The 16,509-nt window shown below is 39.3% G+C and overlaps 1 protein-coding gene across 17 annotated transcripts in view; it reads right to left on the minus strand.

Moving 5' to 3' along the window:
• The window catches only part of LOC105238883, a 196,047-nt gene that overhangs the window by 57,003 nt on the left and 122,535 nt on the right, over window positions 1-16,509 (minus strand). The window contains exon 1 of one of the 17 annotated variants that reach the window (XM_034644434.1): window positions 6,180-6,235. The exons of 14 other annotated variants lie outside the window; for them this stretch is intronic. The gene's annotated coding sequence lies outside the window, so the exon portion shown is untranslated. Of the gene's footprint in view, window positions 1-3,061; window positions 3,123-6,179; window positions 6,236-16,509 lie in introns of those variants that run through there. 2 more of the 17 variants (XM_034644436.1, XM_034644433.1) reach the window with 2 other exon arrangements.

The raw sequence follows: 16,509 nt of genomic DNA on the forward strand, positions 1-16,509 counted from the left end.
GAGCAACACAGGGTGGCCACAATCAAACTTATATACCATTATTGTTCTGGAAGTCTCAGCCAAGGCATATGGACCAAAAAAGAAAAGAAGTACAAATAATGAAAAAGAAGAAGTTGGCAGAATTGTTCATATGTGTGATGTTAATTGTATAACTGAAAAACCTCAAATGTATTCAATTGAAATTATTACAGAAAAAAAATAGTAGATTTTCCATATAGGTAAATGATAATAGAATATGTAATGAAAAAAAGTAAGCTGTGGACAGTACTGGGGAGAAAACTTGAAGCATACTTAAGAAGGGGATGATTTACAGGATAACAGGTAGAATTCTTGACTGATGATGGTACTAACACCCACTTTAGGACTTCTGCCAATCTTAAGTAGGCGGTGAGCTGCGCTCCCACAGCACTGCTCAGCTGCCCTCTACCAGTGCAGAAACTATGGTACCAAAGTTATTTACAAGTCCATCTCCTCCAATGGTCTGGGAACTCCATGGATAGGGATGGAATCATATTAGTATTTGAATTGCCTGAATCCAAGAGTTTCAAACTGATTGATGGGCCAGATTTGCTTACCAAATGTGTTTTATTTGGCCTGCACACTTTTTTAAAATTAAAATTTCTTTGGGTAAGGTATGCATTCTGCATTTCACCATGGGCTTGACCACTCTCTGTTCAGCCTTTTATAGCCTGATTCAGCCTTTTATATTATCAGCCTTAACTATATAGGAATTTTATTTCTCCACCACTGCATGAATCTAGTGCATTCTTTCCTATACAGTATACATGTTCAAAAAATGTTTTATGCATTAATTAATCACTGTTTCAAATAGAATGGTTCACAGACTAATTCTGCTACTCAAATATGTAAATTAGACTTGGAGTTCTGGAAGGAATTATTTCCAAATCAGATTTTTTTTTAAAGATTTTATTTATTGGGGCGCCTGGGTGGCACAGCGGTTAAGTGTCTGCCTTCGGCTCAGGGCGTGATCCTGGCTTTATGGGATCGAGCCCCACATCAGGCTCCTCTGCTATGAGCCTGCTTCTTCCTCTCCCACTCCCCCTGCTTGTGTTCCCTCTCTCACTGGCTGTCTCTATCTCTGTCGAATAAATAAATAAAATCTTTAAAAAAAAATATTAAAAAAAAAAAGATTTTATTTATTTATTCGACACAGACAGAGACAGCCAGCGAGAGAGGGAACACAAGCAGGGGGAGTGGGAGAGGAAGAGGAAAGAAGCAGGCTCATAGCAGAGGAGCCTGATGTGGGGCTCGATCCCATAAAGCCAGGATCACGCCCTGAGCCGAAGGCAGAAGCCTAACCGCTGTGCCACCCAGGCGCCCCAGATTTTTTTTTTTGCATTACCAAAAATTATATAATTTTTATTTTTATGTGGTCTTTTCCAAGTTACATTTGTGGGGACCAAATACCAAACTAAATGGACTACAACACAATCTTAGTCCTATTCCCTCTGGGCTTTAGTAACTCTTTTTTTGAATTCCATTTATCATGATACTTAATATAAATAACTTTAACACGATTGAAGTCTCATCCAAATCTTCATGCGTATATATATCTGTTCATATAGTTGCCCTTTGGTCAAAATCTGATATAAGAAGTTAATTGTGAGATTGCTAAACTCAAGAGGATGTAGCAACTTGTCTTTTTTGGAAACCTTTCCAGGCTCCTCTGGCCAGAGAAAATCACCCGCTCTACTGAGTTCCCAAAGCAATCTGCATATATCTTTACACAGCTTATATTATACTACTATCATTATATTCTATGCCAGTCTTCTCCTTAATGACCTTTTTCTTTTTTTACCTCCTAGTATGTAACATAGTGCTTGACACCAAATAAACAAACGATATCTGTTCAATGAATGGAGGAAGGAATTAAGTGGGTGAAGGAAAAAAATCTTTTAGACATGAGAAAAAAAGGTGCTGGTGTTTTTTCCATTTTATGATCTGGTCATGTAGCGTATCTGTAAGGGCTGGGATTACCTAGATATTTGTTATAGGAGAAAGTTTGTCACACTGAAAAGGTGATGGAGTCAATAAACCCTCTTGACAAACATGAGATTTTAAAAAGCTGGTGGATCTGAGTCCTGTTTGGATTAATAGCAGTGAGTCTGCTATTATTTTAGAAATATGTTACTGCCACACAAGTGCATTGAGGCGAATGTCTTCATTAAACTGAACCCTATGGGAATTTATCACACTGAAAACAGCTTCAGATGTTCCCTATGTTACTAATGAAAATGGTCACTGTTAGCTTTGACAGTACCCACTCAATAAGGCTATAAGAACATGCTAGCAAATATGAAGTTCACTCTCCTCAGCCGTTGCTGGGAGTAATGTATGCTAGTTTTACAGATGATGTGGGTATTGGGTTTCAAATGCAGTGAGACAGGGAAAACCAAGCCATATCAAAATTGCTCTTGAATCCCTTAAACCACCCATGATTTGGGGTAAATAATCCTCTACTCATTATGTGTGTGTGTGTGTGTGTGTATACATATATACACATATAGTAACAAACATGCTGGGATTTTGGGGGATAATAACATTTCTTTTCCTTTACTGACTTCAGAGCCAATTAAAATACAAACATAAGATGAAGATCAAACATTACCTTATTATTGAACTGATATCTGAAAACACAGGTGTATGGTTACAATGGATTCCCTAATATAGTCTCCTAAATTAGACACACCTAGTCAGAAGCAGGATGGACAACTTACCCCCCACAGAGATAAGCCCCTAAATATGAGGCTGAGAAAAGATTAATGCAGCATGCCTCTTGTGGCCAGACTGGCTGCAAATAAGGAGATACCAGAACGTGAGAAGCTGAGCATGCTCTGTTCCTACTCATAAAATTCAGTCACATCATTTTCCTCCTAAGGGAAGGGATAAGTAAGAAGTGAGAAGAGAGGCCAGGAGTATTTCTCCAGGGGATGTTCTCCAAATGGGAAAATTAGGCCAGGAGAGAGTTGTTTAACCCCTTAATAGCGCAGTATATAACTGCCCAGATGGATTCTTTTTAAAAATTGAATAACCAGGGCACCTGCGTGGCTCAGTCGGTTAAGCATCCGCCTTCGGCTCAGGTCATGATTGCAGGGTCCTGGGATCGAGTTCTATGTCGGGCTCCCTGCTCAGTGGGGAGCCTGCTTCTCCCTCTCTCTCTGTAGTTCGTCCTGCTTGTGCTCTCTCTTTCTCTCCCTCTCTCTGTCAAATAAATAAATAAATAATAAAATAAATAAAAATTAAATAACCAAAGCATTTGATGTGTAGACCACTTCAGGAAATTTATTAATATCTTAACTTGCTGATTCTACCCATTCATAGTCATCATTGTTATTACCTACAGACAATTTAATAAGCTCCCCAACTTGTCCTTAATTAATGCTGCCCTCTAGCATTCAATTAATACTTTAAAAATGTCTCACTCAGACATATAATACAATATAGTACTAAAGGAACTGGAGTTTCCATATTGAAAAGGCCAACTGAATGCACAGTGCAAGGAGTAAAAAAGGCCACACAGCAATGGGCATCCTTATGAAGAGAGAAAGTTAGAAGACAGCAGAAAAATAACTTAAAATTTCTGATTGAAAATTATTTCTAAGCTAGAATTCTATATGTAATGTGATGTCAAGGAACAACAAGGCATTTTCAGACAGCAAAGATGCAGTATGTACCTTCCATGAATCATTTTTCAAGAGGCTAATCAGAGCATGTGCTCCAACAAAAAGAGGAAATAAACTAAAAAATTGGAAAACATGGCATCCAGAACACAGGAATCCCAAATGGAAGAGAACGCATGATGTTAGCTGCGCAGCAGACTTAGAGGGCAGGTAGTGCAGACTGGAGCAGAGAGGGAGAACTGGGGTGTGAGAGGGGAATGGAAGATATATTTTCCGGCATGTTTGAGCATTTGAAAAATTATATGTTCAAGTATGCAATTAAGGTCCAAAAAAAATAGGCAAAATAATTTGTAAAACATTTATTAACTTTCAGAAAAATCAAAAGTTGTACCCAAACTAACATCCTACTTGACTCAAATGCAAATAATATTTACATTGTCCTAATAAGAGAAATGCTAACTCTTGGTTAAATTAAAAATTATAGTGTGAAGATAAGAGAAAGACATGTGGGGAGAAATAGGAAGAGAGTTTAATCTTCATCTCCCATGGTAGGAAGTGAGTAGATAGTGTCTAATACCCACAAATCCAAAATGGCAGTAAGCATCCCATTTAGAAATGTCAAGGTAAATACCAAGTTAAGCAGCTGGAAGAGTTCACTGGGATTACTTTGAAAATAAAACAGCTGGAAAAAAATACAGTGAAGGACAACGCTGTGCAGGCCCAACAGAATACTTAACAGAATCATTTAAACTGAGGTTTACCATTGGAGACTCTGCCTTCTTGGGACCTTGACACCAGCGCTTCCACGAAGACCTTCAGATGCTGTTCCAGGTGAGGGAATAGGGAATGAGGAACACTAAGCAGACAGGGCTCCAGACTCTTTCCCTGCATCAACCAGAGCAATAACCTTTCCATCTCGTTTACCTCTTGGGCTACCGTGTAAGATTATATTTGAAGAGTCTTAACGCTACCTTAACAAACAAATGTCTGAAAATTATTGGCCCAGAAACGTGGCACCGGAGGACACTTCCAAAGCAAATACACAAACCAATAAATCACCCAGCTTTTATTGCTGCTTTCCAGAGTGTAGCCTTCGATTGGCTGGGGATACCAGTGAGGAGAAAACACTGTCAGCTTCAGACAATGCTCCCGGCAGGTAGAGGCAATAATAGGCCCAGGATGTGAGGCTCTGGTGAGATAATATACTGGCCCTGAGAGTGATCACCCACCAGGTTTGGAACTCTGGCTCCAGCAACATGGGAAAGTCAGAGCCTTAGGTCCTGGAATACACGTTTATAAAATGCAAAATCTACACACAAAAGGAGATTAAGCCTCTACTGCATACAGGTAAAAAACTCATAAATGTAAGGGAAGCTACAGGAAGAAAGAATGATCTTTGAAATCCTAAATCCAAGGGCACTGGGAAATATTTATATCCGTGGTATAAATAAAAGTATTTAATGAAATCAAAAGTATAAAAGGCCAATGTATCCATGGAAGTTAAACCAAGACTGAATTAAAAGAGCATTATTTCAAACTTAAGTTAGAAGACTGGAAATTTCCTGAGATAGTCTCAAGTTCATGTAATTTACTCTTTTTAGCAAAGGTGCTTTATTAGAAGCACAATAGCATGACTAATTTTTATGCTTTCATAGGATTTTTATGTAAATAAATTCATAAATTTGGAGAAAAATCCTTTTGTTAGGCTAAGACTTGGAAGTTGGGGAAAATGTGGTTCTTTGAATTATTTCTTTTAGGGGCCACAGCAGCCAGAACTCAAATAAACAGGAAGCAGTTTTAATATCCTCTGTATACAATAAAGACAATCCTTTTAGCATTAATGCTTTCATGAATGGTTAAGGCTAGCATTGGCAATTTGAGTTGGAGGGTAAGGACAAATGGCAGGTAAAATTACCAAGGAAGAAAAGTCTGTGCAAAAGAAGCATTTATATGAAGGTGGTCAAAATGTATAAACTTCCAGTTGTAAGATAAATAAGCTCTGGGGACGTAACATCCAGCATAATAACCTTAGTTAACAAGACTGTATTGTATATTTGAAAGCTGCTAAAAGAGTAAATCTTAAAAGTTCTTATCATAAGAAAAAAATCACAACTATGTGCGGTGATGGATGTTAACAAAACTTATTGTGATAATCATTTTGCAATATATACATACAGCAACTCTTTACGTTGTACACCTAAAACTTATACAATGTTCTATGCCAATTATATCTCAATAAAACTGGAAAAAAATTAAAACTAAAACGCACAATCATCACACATTAAATATATGTTGTTACTATACATTTTTTGAAAGGATTTTCAAAATATTTATAATTTTGAATTTTGCTGAGAATAAATTATTCAGTTTATTCTTGTGCAAACCAAAAAAGAGGATTTATAGGATTCATGTGACAAAGAATAAACTCTATAGCCAGGGGCAATGGTAAATTGTGCAGGGGCAATTTATAATTATTACTATTATTATAGTCTATAATGAAGAGAAATAATAGAAAAGAAAAATACATCAAGAACCTACTGTTGGGGCGCCTGGGTGGCACAGCGGTTAAGCGTCTGCCTTGGGCTCAGGGCGTGATCCCGGCGTTGTGGGATCGAGCCACGTCGGGCTCCTTCGCTATGAGCCTGCTTCTTCCTCTCCCACTCCCCCTGCTTGTGTTTCCCTCTCTCGCTGACTGTCTCTGTCTCTGTCGAATAAATAAATAAAAATCTTTAAAAAAAAAAAAAAAAGAACCTACTGTGTGTCAAGTATTCCATTAAGATCTTTTTATGGATTACTCATCTTCACACCTTTATGAAATAGATGCTATTGAACACCAAGTTACTGATGAAAAAGGAATCTTAGACTAAGAATATTTAACTCAGAGATAAAGTAACATATCAAACAAGTAGCAGTCAGAATTCAAACCCAGCCAGTCCGACTCCAAAGCCTGCCTCCTAATTATTGCACTATTAATTTAATTGACAAATGTATATTGAGTATCTATCACATGTCAGGCCAGTGGGTACTAGGGATATAATAGTACATAAAAGAGACAAAAATCCCTGCCCTCATGGAGCCTACAATATGGAAATAAAAATTAAAAAGATTGATGTTGGAAAGAAAGGCAAAATTATTATTGTAAGTGGGTGATGTAAAGAAAACCTACAAAAATCAAATTCATAATTGTAAGAAGCAAGAACTCTTGGTCATTGAATAGTTTCAAATTAATATGCAAGCCAGGGGTGCCTGGGTGGCTCAGTTGGTTAAGCACCTGACTCTTGATCTCAGCTCAGGTCTTGATCTCAGGGTTGTGAGATCACAACTGCACTGGGCTCCACGCAGGTTGTGGAGCCTACTAAAAAAAAAAATTATATATATATATATATACACACACATTTATAAGCCAATTTATTTCCTACATTCAAGCAGCAATACACTGGAAAAATAGAACACTAATTTCTGTTTATAATAACAAAAATGGTAAACTGTTCATGTAAATTATTCATGTAGAATTTTCCAAGGACTTACATAAAGAAAATTTTAAACAAATGAAGTTCATCAAAGAAGATAAATAAATGGAAATTTTCCTCTAAATTTTCTGTGAATTTTTTTCCAAATTCAGATTGAAAAGTAACCTAGTCCCAATGAAAATACTAACAGTAAACTTTTTGTCACATGTCAAAATTGTATAAAACCTCATGTGAAAATGCACAAATTGGCAGAGGCATTCTGAAAAACAAGAGACATGATAGTATGAGCTTTACCAGATAGTAAATATATCATAAAACTACTGTAATGAACCATTTTGGAACTGGTAAATGAATAATAGAAGATTATTTAAAAAATAATTAAAAATTAAGAAATAGGTCTACAAAAGAAAATTGAATGTTTGATAAAAGTAACAATTCAAATGAGTAGAAAAAAAGATGGATTAATCAAAAGTCTTGGGGGAGCTGGATAGCTGTTAGAGTTGTGTACTCATATATAAAAAACTACCCTAAAACTAGTGGCTAAAACATCACCATTTTATTATACCTTGTGATTCTGGGGGTTAGGAATTTGAACAGGATTTGGCTGGGTGACTATTTTTTTTTTTTAAAGATTTTATTTATTTATTTGTCAGAGAGAGAGGGAGAGAGACAGAGCACAAGCAGGGGGAGCAGCAGGCAGAGGGAGAAGAAGGCTCCCCACTGAGCAAGGAGCCCGATGTGGGGCTTGATGCAGGACTCAATCCCATAACCCTGGGATCATGACCTGACCTGAAGGCAGGTACTTAACTGACTGAGCCACCCAGGTGTCCTGGCTGGGCAACGATTTCACTGCACACAGCAATGACTATGTCACTTAGTGGTACTCAGCTAGCCGCTGAGCCAGTCTACAGTGTCTGGCACCCTGGCAGAGTTAACTAAAAGACTGGGCTCCTCTTGGCTGCTCTCTCTCAGGTAGACTCAGGGCCTCTCCAAACAATTCTTTAGCAGGATGGTCAATCCTCCAAACAATTGTCTTCAGATATTGGACCATAGGCAGCCCAAAACTGTAATCCCTGGGGGAAGCAAAACAAATTAAGTGAGCCCTACAGTTGCCTGGCTTTCTGCTTGGGCCCCTTTTCTGGGCTGTGGCAAAGGGTGAGCATGCCCAGGTAGAGCACAGTTTTCTTAGTGAATTGAAAAGACAAAAATTGGAATTGGTGGAGGCTAAAGAAGAATTTGTAGAACAGAGTACTGGGAGAAAAATCAACCTAGAGAACTAGGCTCCACAAACCTGTACAGGAGAACCTGTGAGCTCTTAGCTGAACTCCTAAGTTATGTGTAAGCAGACTGAAATTCCACAAGGATGGACAAACACTGGTAGGGCTATCAGATTTAGTAAATAAAAACAGAATGCCCAGTTAAATTTGAATTTCAGAAAATCAACAAATAAGTTTGTAGATGTTCCAAGTATATTTTATCTGGCAACCCTAACTCCTGGAGAAGAAACCGAACCATTACCAGAGCTTGCACTTGGCTGGGAAATGTTCAAGTTCTAATTAACCTAGGTGGAGAGGCAGAGGGGACATCTAGAGAGTTAAGTCAAGACGCCAGAACATTCACTCCTTAAGGACAACTACCTTGGAGTATAGGTCAACCTAGATGCTTTCTAACAAAGCTTAGAGAAGCTATATGAGATCACCACGGTAATAAATGCAGATTATAAAAAAAGAAGAGGCCCGCAGACTGAGCTATGGATCTTCCAGTGTTAAAAAGTCTAGGCAAAAAGATGGAATCAGTGAAGGACAATAAGAAGTTACTAGTGAGGTGTGAAGAAAACCAAGAGTAGGTAGTATCCCAGAAGTTAGGTGAAGGTGCATGAGGGAGAAGAATGAGAATAACTCTGCCAAACGCTCCAGAGACTGACTGAATTTGAGTATGTAAAAGTCATTGGTGAAGTTCATAAGAGCAGGTCCAGTGAAGTCGTGGGGTCAAAAGCCTGACTGTTTTGGGTTATTCATGACAGAAAGGGTAGAAAGGAATTGGAGAAAGCAGGTATAGAAGCCTCTTTTGAGAAATTTTGCTGTTAAAGTAACGGAGAAATGGGACAGTAGCTTTAGGAGATGGGACCAAGAGAGTTTTTCTTTTTTAATGGGAGAAATATAATGCTATAGGAGAAGGAAAGAAATTCGCAGGAGTGATGTCTTTGCATACTTGTGAAGGGGACTGGAGGTGCTGGCCCGAAGTGCATGGAGAGTTCCTCTCTAGTAAGAGGCAGGAAGGCAGTGTGTCCATGTGCAGGTCCTACTACAGGGTAAATGGGCAGCAGGGTGCTGAAGAAATTCTCTTGTGAGTGCTTCAGTTTTCCTAAGGGAGTAGGAAAGAAGGTAATCATGTGAGGGCAAGAATGGAGGAGGAAGTTTGTTAGGGTCTGAAGAGAGACGAGAAAGTGGAAAGAGTTGTGTAGGAAAGTTCGATAGTGAATGGAGCTGGCAAGTCCAGTGAGATCGCCAGGCGCATTTGATGTTTGTAATTACGAATTTGAAATGGAGATAATAGCAGGGTAGAGCGCTTCCTTTCAACCACAAACTATGAGGAGTAGGTAGAGAGTTAGATTCAATCAAGGTTGTGTTTTCCCAAGTTTATGTGAAAGAGAAGCAAAGGAATTGAGGGTACGCGCACGGAATGATGATAGTGGTTGTCACAGACTTAAGAGGGGAAGGGATGGAGGCTCAAGGGCGGTGAAGGACAGGGAAAATGTACCAGGATCCACAGCCTAGAAATCCCGATGAGGTCAAAGGATTGTTTAAGTTGAACTTTAGAGGCAGCGAATTGGAATGATGAGAAGTGGGGATATTAAATTCAGATAATAAATAAGTGGCAATTATTGGTAATAATAAGATTCATGATGTGATTGTGGGCGTGAGCGGCTGAGGTAGGTTAAAGAACAATATCAGTGGAGGAAAAAACTCTGAGGAACTGAGCAGTCAGGCTACTAGAAGAATCATATTTGCTTATAATCAAACTACCAAGAATTTAGACAGATGTGTTGGAGAGAACAACTCTGAGCTGTGAAATAAAGACTTTTGATTTGATCAGTTTCTTTTGACTGATAGGATGACAATATAAGTACTATAGGCCAAGATACTTGATGTGCTGGCAAAGACCCAGCCAAACACATTCTGATAAGATGTTCTCAATTCCAGCTGGTTCTCAGAGGGCTTCAGGTTTATGCTGCAGTGAGAAGTAAAGGTTCATTTATCCGAGACTAGCCCCTGGAAGTCCTCCCGGAATGAGGGAGGCTTCCTGCAGGGCGGGACTATTTGGCAAGCATCCTGAGAGAGAACTGAGGAGCAGGCTGGGAGGCCAAGGTTCCTACATCGGAAACTGCAAGACTTGTGCCTGAGCTCCTGTTCACACCAGGGAGGGTCTGGTATGGCTGTAAACATGAATGCTGAGAAGGCGTGTCAGGCGAAGTCCAAGGCTGGGACTCTAGGCCCTCCTCATAGCACAGCTGATGTTGATCTTCCTTGCACACTGCTTATTAGCCCAGAGTTTAGACTGCAGGCTTGCGAGATCACTTTGCACTGTCTAAGAAAGCAACAGGCAAAGGAGGGACTGCACACCTGCTCCTCTTCCTGCTTCTGTAAGTTTCTCTGAATAAATGCTATTCAGAGGTCTAGTGTGTGTGGTATGAGGTCATTCTTCCTGTGCGTGCTCTATCAGCAACCATTATCAAACTCTCCTCTTTTCTTGTTCCTACTTTTGTATTTCAAAAACAAAAAGAAAGAAAAAGAGATATATGTTTTTCCCTAACCATACATCCAATATCATGTATTATAATGAAATGTTTTGTAAGGGTTGGAAGAACCGGATTGGGAAGTCCAGTAGAAAAAGGAAACACAAAGCACTTAAGGCATTGTCAGTACCACCCATGGATTGCTAGGGCAGGGAGGGCAAGTATAAATTTCCCCCTGCCTCCATCATACTCCAAAGTCATGACAGATGTCAAGGCACGTTGTTCTGTTGATTCATTACCAGAATTTTTGCACAATACTCTGACAGCCACTAGGTTAGTTGTAGTTAGCACCAAACAACCTCTCATGTGCCTTCTGTGATAAGGAATGCGCTGATCATCATACTCAAAGAGGATAGATCCTGGGCATCAAACACTATCTGGGGGCCAGGGCAACATATCTGAAATTTTTATTTAGAACAACAACAACGGGAGCACCTGGCTGGCCGAGTTGGTAGAGCATAGGACTCTTGATCTTGGGGTTTAAGTTCAAGCCCCACATTGGGTAGAGAGATTACTTAAAAGGAAAATCTTTAAACAACAACAACAACAACAAAAACAAATGTTTTGAAGAACTACTGGCTTCCCCAGTAAATCCATAGATCAATAGGGTCTAACACCCTTTTGCTTCTCTTTCATTGCCACCAGTCACAAATTAGAGGTCTTGGGTCAACTACTGTTGATATTTAAAGCTGAATATAATTCATTCCCTAGTTTTGTAATGCTTATTTCCACTCTGAAACTGAGCTATTATGAGATTACCAACAAAAAAGGAAATGCTGTAGTGTAGCACAATATTATGGGTTTTAAAGTCAAACAGATGTGAACTTGTATCAAATTACTGTCTCTTTGACCTTAAATAAGTTTCACAATATTCTCAAACCTTAGTTTCCCTTCTACAAAAGGACAAAATAATACTAACAACCTTGAGGGTGATTTTGATCTATCATGAAAGTTTAATATTATTTGTAAAGTAACTAGTATGGATGCTAGAACAGCGATAGTTCCCAATTAATGATCACTATTATTATAAATATGTGAGTTATACTCAACTCACTCTAGGTCATGTGCAATTTTCCTATGCCAAGGGTAGACTTCCCCACTCACTATCGTTATCCGAGAGAGAGAGAGATAGAGAGAGAGAGAGAGAGAAAATTCAGGCAGCTGCTTCCATGTGGATTTCTGATCATGTGAGTCACTGTTAAAAACCTTGGCTGCCTGACCAAAACTTTAATGGCTTTGCAAGCTGTTCCAGAAATGGGTCACAGGGTTCTTTTTTCTCCCTTTTTTAGTGAGAAAATGGATGGGGCTTTAATCTGTGGATGCTGCAATGTGTTGGCCTTGCTATTTCTTATAAACTTATGACCCTCTCGAAGGAAGCAGCTAGGTTGATTGTAATCACCACTATGCCCCTGTGTACAAGGAGGTGCCATTAAACGGTAAGGATTGTGTCCCTAGCGAATGATCTTAGTTCCAAAATAAAGGACAGGGGTTATCACTGTGTTTTACTCGAAGCCAAAAATCTAAAGCCACAGAGAAAACATCACCACTGCTGGAGAGTTTCTCTTGAACCAGAAAAAAGGTAGAAATATCCTAGCTTCTCCCTTTTGCCTACCTTCTAGTCTCCTACCAGTTCGTACTGTTGGCCCTATTCAGTGGAGTCTCCTGACAAGAGAGCCTGACATAGGCTGCACGGGTCAGGCCCCTGTGCTCCATACCAGGGATAGGGGTAGGGGCAGCAATTAATCTGACAACCAGCAGGAAAACAACCCACAGTTGGTTTTTTCAGTTCCTTAGAAAGGCCAAGCTCTTTCCTATGTCAAGATATCTATATATTCCGCAACCTCTGCCTATACCCTTTTCCCCACGACTACTTACCTGGCTGCCTCTTTCTCATTCTTTAGGTCCCAGCTTAAATACCATTTTCTCAAGGAGGTTTTCCCTGATGATCAATCTAGAGTAGGTCTCCCCCATTACTCTTTCTTTAAAATCCTCTCTTCTTACCAACCTTTATAATTATATACATATCTGTGTAATTATCTGTTTAATATCTACCCACTCAGGGGCAAGACATACCTGCTTTGCTTCCTGCTGCATTGCTAGAGTCTAGCACTATGGCTAGCATATAGTCAGCATGCAGTAAAAAAAAAAGAATTGTTACCTATTATTTTGAACAATAATCAAATACTCAGATGGCAGTATCAACCTTTTCTGAAGTTTATGGCAATTTCTTTCCGATGTTACTATTTTATTCCTTCCTAATATTTAGTTAACACAAATTGTATGTTTCAGTTCCATGAATATTTTTTAAACATTGCCTAGAATACCAAATTTCTACATTGTGAGGCTTCGAAGGCCATTAAGGAAAGTTGATACATCCCTTGAACTGTCAAAACAAAAACTACATTGGCAAACTTAGAATAAACAAATTCTTTTCATCAAATGATCTGTGACTGAAAAGAGAAAAATGCATACAGGAGAGCAATTTATCATCTGCAAAATCTGTTCATGTTTCACACATTCCTGGTTTGGATCTTTGGATTTTTGCTCTTTAAAACTATTGAATGATACATTTTCCTTGACACTTACTAGGAGATCTCTATTATTTTTCTTCTACAATGTATTTTTTTCCTCAATAAAATTCGGCTCCCTTTTCTTTCTTAGCATTTTATTCTGCCAGCTTCATGGGAGGTAGGGGAATGCCCCATCTTTTGTAGATCAAATAAACCTGGATTCTGCATAAGGAAGGGCTGCTTTGTCTTCAGAGACTTTGTCTCTAAGCTTCCCAGGCTTGGAAACTCCTGGCTTCCTGAACCCATCTGCGGAACTCTCCCCCTGTTATCTGATGCAGAAAAAAATGCCTGCCAGCTCAGGAAGTGAGGAGTTAGGAAGCTCAACAGGCTGGTGGGGGGAAGGGGAGCACTAAGGTGACTATCTTGGGGCAAGCAGCATGTATAGGGCTAAAGAGTCCACTTCCAGGTTCTATTTCGCTGTCACTCTAAGATTTAGTCATCAAACATTTATTGAACGCCTACCACGCATGAGGCACTATGCTAAGGCTAGAGATCCAATTACGAATGAGCCGTGGTTCCTATTCTCAAGGAGTTCACTGCAAAGACAGGCAAGTAGAGAGACGGGCAAGCAACAAAAATGCACCATTCACTGTCAAGTGATGTGACAAAAGTAAACACAAAACACTGTGGGAAAGAGTCCTTAACCCAATGGTGGACAAGTGTGAAGTGGGGCTGCTACAGCAAAGGCATCCTGGAGAAAGTGATGCTTGAGCTGAAAAAGGGGTAGGAGTTGCCCCCAAAAAGAGTAGAAGAATATTCTAGAAAAAGAGAAACAGTTTGCCCTGCAATCCATAGCAATATGTTATGGCGGAGTTATAAGTAATTTAAGGCCAGGTCCAGGAGAGAGAAGGGAGTGGGAGATGAAGTGAAGAGGTAAGCACAGGACAGGGTGTTGACATCCTTTTCATCAGGTGTGAACCTGTTCTTTATGATCAGGTCCTTCTGGATTAACTCTGGCTAAGGGGAATGGATGACGGACAGTGGAAAGAAGACAGACAACTTGGGTTTGAAAGTTGGTCCTGTCACTAGTTTGTGACCTTGGCCAAATTTACTTAGCCTCTTTAACACTCATCAGTCTGTTTCACCAATGGAATGCAGATAAGAAGTTTTGCTCTAAAGGATTATCGTTATAGTTAAAAATAATATGATATGCATAGTAACCAGTACATTTCATGCTATCATGTTAAACCTCAACTATTATAGAACAAACTGCTGGAATCAAGAATATCCATGAAAACCTTGAGTCACATAGTTAAGTGAACACGAAGTAGACTCTGGGTTTGTCTCTAGTTGCCAGAGAGCCTAAGTTAGCCTGCCTGGACTTGTTTGGATACTTTTGTTTAGTCTCTTTGGCTCTTTTCTTTTCATGGTAATGTATGTATTTCACAATTTGGTGTTATTTCACTACCTAATAAATGAGTTGTTTGGAAGTGAATTATTATGTCCTCAGACTTGTTTCATTTTCTTCACGCCACAGAATTTTTGAGGTAAAAGAGGCTGTACGACTCATCTGTGGATGTGGGGGAACAGAAAACCACGTTGGAACAGAAAGGGGCTCACAGCAAACATACTAAATATCCGTCAGCAGGGGAGTGGCTAAAGAAACTTGTATGTCTCTGCAGTGAAATACGGTGCAGCCGCTAGAAGGAATGAGAGCTCTTTATGTTTTCGCACAGCCAGAGCTGCAAGACCCATTGTTAAATGAAAAAACAAGCTGCAAAAAGATACATAGAAAATGATACCATCATTTTTTGTATAAAGATACACACACATATAAACAATATGATATGCTTTCTATGGTTGTATGCATAGTGTATAAATGCATAGAAAAACTCTGGAAGGATACACACTAACATGCTAAGAGTGGTTATATATGGTGACATGAGAAGTTTTGTCCGGTGGAGCAGGGAGGGGCTGGGGAGGGATGCTGGTCTAAGGAGACACGAGTCTTTTCATTTAAATTTTTAAAAAAGTAATGCTCTTATTATTTCTATAATTCAAATGTTTTCAAAACAGAAATGAAGAAAGAGCAAGAGCTTTGAGGCTGGATGAAACTGACTCAAATCCTGGCTCAGCAGTTTGTTAATTCTATGATTACGGGGAAGACTTGGCCTTTTTGTCTCAGTTTCTTCATCAACAAAATGTCTTACAGCTTTTTGTAAAGGCTGAAAGTAAAACTCCTGGCACATTACCAGTACTCCCATGTGTTAGTTTTCTTTCCCCTATCCTTAATCTCACAGATTTTTCCCCCCTCCCCTCCTCCCCTCCCCTTCCCTTCCCTTCTTCCTTTCCAGATTAGTCAACCAAATACAAAGTACTGAAGTCACTTCCTCAAGATCACACAGTTGGTTAATGTTAGTTAATAAAGGCAAGGACTATAACTCAAGTCTCCTATATCATAATAAATCAGCATTAACTCTACTGGGGAGTTCGATAACTATGTGTGATGTAGTTGTTTCTGCTAGTGGTTCCAATTTTCAGATCCTATGTGCAGATTTGAAATGCAAAGCATCATATTCCAAGCTTGGGCAGCTGTTGGACCAACCAAACCAAGACAGTCCAGACAAGGAGTACCAGATAAACCTGCAAGATTATTTCTGCCATGTCTCTTTTTTTTTATTGTGCTAACTATCAAGGAGATTTAGCAGTAAATATCAAGGACATAGGTACAAGGAGAGCATTGGTATCAGGCAAAGAATCAGTTAACAGGAAAGGGAAAAGGGAGCAAAAATGGACATCTGACATTCTTTTTGGCTACCTAGAATTTGGGTAATTCTTCTCATTTGTAAGGCAGAGATTACTACCCACTATATTAGTTAAAAATGACAGATGTTTTCCTAGCTGCCCTTGCAATTAGGGTTCAGTCAGGTGGCTTGGGCTCTAGAAATCAGAAGACCTTCCTTATCGGGGTCCACTTTCCTTAGAACAGTAGGGATTAGTTCTAGTCTATGGAGAGTTACCAACTTTTATCACTAAAAGCCCTGAATTTTAATTTCAAAAGAAATTAATTTTAACTGTCATAGACTCCAGGT

Source organism: Ailuropoda melanoleuca, chromosome 15 (genome assembly GCF_002007445.2).
Source record: "Ailuropoda melanoleuca isolate Jingjing chromosome 15, ASM200744v2, whole genome shotgun sequence".
Taxonomy (NCBI): Eukaryota; Metazoa; Chordata; class Mammalia; order Carnivora; family Ursidae; genus Ailuropoda; species Ailuropoda melanoleuca.